The sequence below is a fragment of the Rhinolophus sinicus genome, linkage group LG18 (genome assembly GCF_036562045.2).
Source record: "Rhinolophus sinicus isolate RSC01 linkage group LG18, ASM3656204v1, whole genome shotgun sequence".
NCBI lineage: Eukaryota > Metazoa > Chordata > Mammalia > Chiroptera > Rhinolophidae > Rhinolophus > Rhinolophus sinicus.
The window spans coordinates 6,128,152-6,132,070 of NC_133767.1; positions in this window are offsets into that span (position 1 = coordinate 6,128,152).

The following is a 3,919-nucleotide window of genomic DNA, read 5'->3' on the forward strand; positions in this document are numbered from 1 at the left end:
AGAGCCGAGGCCGAGACGAGCGCAGGCCGAACGTCGCCGAAAAGAGCCGAGCCCGAGAAGACGAGAGCAGGCCGAGCTCAGCCGAAGAGGAGCCGAAGCCGAGATGAGCGTCGCCCGGAGGAAGCCGAACGCGAGGTCATCGTTGGCCGAACTTAGCCGAAAGGAGCCGAGTGGAGCCGAAGATTCGTAGAGTCCCCGGAAAGGTGCTAGCTCTCCCGACAGGTATCCCCACCACGCCTCAGGTTCCACCCCGGAGTCTTCAGTTATTCCACCTTGTCTGGTACCTTCCGTCAGAGGTAGCACGGATTTTTCGATATGAGAGTCAGGCGGCCTGGACCTAGAACACAAGATACCAAAAAGCAGGAGAGAATTAAACCCAAGGAGTTTAGTTCCCCTTGACAATTTAAAGAGTTTTGTCAATCTTCCAAGTGCTCCTAGAATTAAAATGTTTTAAATAAGCAGAAGAGTTTACGGGACACCTTGAGTAGGTGGTATTTGTTTTATACCTAGAAACGGTAGCTACTTTATGACAGAAGGGAAAGATGATGTGCTTTGGACTCAGTTTGAAGTCTAGCTTTGATAATACAGAACAGTGTGCAGTGTGAAAATTTACCCAGTTTCTTAATAAAATAGGATTAAAAATATTTTAGGCTCTGTTTTTACATTTGAGCCCAGATAGACACCTACTGAGCCATCTGCTTTCTCAGGGTCGAGTGTCCACTCCCCACCCCACTCCCCAGTATTACAGATAATAGTTCACTGAACATCTTTGCACATAAAGTTAACTATGCCCCTACAACACTCTTTAGAAATGGATAACTACCGGGATAATGAGAACAAAGTTATAAGGCTTTTCATTACATTCCTAGTGCCACACTGCCCTCTAGAAAGTCTGTACCAATTTACATTCACAGCAGCGTTTTACAAGAGCATGTTTCTCTAACTCGTTACTGCTTAATCCAGTATTTTAGTTACATGTTGTCAAGACTAAAGCAGCATATAATAATTCCTGGACGTTGGCTGATGGAAAGGGATGTCTGCAGACATTCTACACACAGCATTTCCTATGAGACAGGTTTAATCTCTCCAGTTCTGCAGGTGAGGAAATGGAGGCTTGGGGAGGTTATGTAACTGGAGCGAGACCACGGAGCTAGTTATTGTCCTTCCTAGGCTTAGTTGAAGACATGGAAGTAGGGACTCAACATATCCTTAGGGCACGCATGCTGACGTGAGAGCACTGAAATGCGGACCTGATTCCCAAGTTGTGGTATGCAGGATAATGGCTCCCCCAAAAGGTCATATCCCAATCCTTGGAACCTGTGAATACGTCTTTTATGTCTTTTATGTGGCAAGTGGGACTTTGAAGTGTGATCAAGCGAGAGATTTCAAGATGGGGAGGTTATCTTGGATGATGAAGATGGACCCAAGGTAATTATAAGGGAAGGTGGGAGACAGGAGGGTCAGAGTAAGAGAAGGAGATACGACAATGGAAGCAGAGTTTGCGGTGATAAGGAGGGGGAGCCCAGGAATGCAGCTTTTAGAAGCTGGAAAAGGCAAGGAAATGAATTCTCCCCGAAAGCCTCCAGAAGGAACTGTCTCCAGAATTAAAAGATAATAAATCTGTGTTGTTTTAAGCCATTAAAAGTGGTCAGGCTAGGTCTGATTTTCGGGGAAACACAGTAGATAATACTTTTCACTTGTAAAATGGAAATACAGAAGTGAAAGGTAACTCATGGGACTGCTTTGAGGATGAACTGAGTGAACCTGATGCATAGTCAGAGATCAGGAGATACGTATTAGGGAAGGAATATTTTTGAATGAAGTGGATTTCTGCAAGAGCAGAGCAATTTGGTAACCATAGATGTCAAGAGACAGTACGCAGGTAATTTGGTTACTGTGCGCTGCAGCTTCCAAGATCTATATTTCATATCAAAGTGTCAGCACTCTGAGAAAACACATATTTCTCCCCCATGCTTTTTATTCACCACACAATTTATCCCTAACACCAGTTGTTTATTAAAATATGTTATTAAAATTAAATAAATATATTTGGATGAAAGTTTTCCTCATTTCTTTTTCCAGCAAAATTACTGTAGTTCCAAAGAAAGAAGACGACAATGAAATAAATGGAAAGTGAATATTAATTTTTTGGGTGAATTTATTTTGAGTCAGCAATAAATCCAAGGGAAGGAACTGAAAAACAGATACAGAGATTCAATTTGACTCAAATATAGACGTGTTTTTAGAAAATACACACACACACTTGGGGGTGCCAAAAAATGTATACAAGTGGACACTTTGGTCAACGTTGCTCAAGCAGTAGTTTGCTGTAATCAGAAGTGTCTGGACGCTGATGGGAACCACTTTGAGAACCTCTTGTAATTGCAGAAGTCAAACGAGGCTTGTACTTATCTTTTGTCAGTATGTATTGAGTATTACACTTTTAACATAGTGTTTTCCTTTCTTACAATGTGTCTACATGCACCCTCTGTATATACACATATACATACAAACACACACATAGTATTGATCTACGTGTAATTCGATCATTGAGTTTGTGCTTTGCCAATATGTAGCTCGGAGTATGTTTGAATACAGCTTGAAAAACTTAACCTTGACTTCTATGCATATAATTATTATGCTTTATTATTTTTGTTCTAATTGACTTGCATGAATACAGATTTCCACCTTGATGGAATCAGCAATAAATCAGGCAGCCTTTCTCTTTTCCTTTCCTATTCCTGAATATAACTCCAGAAATATAGATAATGTTTACCATCTTTTTTGGAAGTGTGCAATCACTTATTTAGTGAAAGAAATAATTGATCTTCCCATAATATTAGTGTGAGCCCTTAATCTCATCAGCTAAAGAATTTAAAAGACTCCAAAATGATTCAAGACCAGTTAATAGTGTCTTAATTACCTCCCATCATTTTAAGAAAAACAAAATGTCCCTCTCGGGGGTACTTTGCTCGATAGGAACAACGACTGATGAGGGTCTAGGGAATAGTTGTGTGTTTATATAGCAAATTCGTCAAAAAGAAACACACAATGCAAGTCAGATATGTTGATTGGACTCTGGGGAGGCGGCTTGTTGGAGGTGAGAGGTGAAAACACCGGTCATCAGGAGAAAGAGGCACAGACGTTAGGGCCAGTGGATGAACTATTTCCTCTTTAATAGAGCAAGAAGGGACAGGTTCATTTTTTGGGAGGAGTTTCCCTTACAGGGCGAGGAGAAGGAAAGAAGTGGGGGGAAAGGCTGCCTAAAGTTGAACGAGAAAGGGTAAGTCATGTTTTGACTCAAACTCTGAGACTTGACAGACACACCGCTAGCTCCAGACACAATGGCTTTGACGTCACTGCCCATCAGCACAGACATACACATGTACGAGAAACCAAGTGACACAGGAAAGAATGCCAGATTTCAGAAGAGTGGGATCAAACTCAGCCATCAAAACAAAAGTCACCTTGTGAACTAGAGGTACTACAAGAAATGGGAGGATACTTAAAGTTTAGAATATTTCTAAATTATGTTTTAGCACAATTCTTTGACGCATTACATTTTGTAAATATTCTGTGTGGATACTCTTAAAGAGGTGGAGATTGGAAAGGATCGTATGGAGAGAAAATATGCGACAGAGAACTTAAAATCTGCAATGGACACAATGTTTATTGATGGATCATCTATTGCAGGAAACAGAATCAGTGAAGTGGGAGACATGCTCAAAAATTTCTCCCACAACTCAGAGGAAGAGGATAAAGACACGAACATCAACTTAAGAAAAAAGAACTGTAGAACAGAGGGAGAAGAATTAGAAGAATTTCAGAAGGAACAAACAACATGTACAGAAGGAATAATGAAAAGGAACAATGAAAGATAACATTTTTTTTTTTTCTTTTTTAGCTGCATAAGGACTTA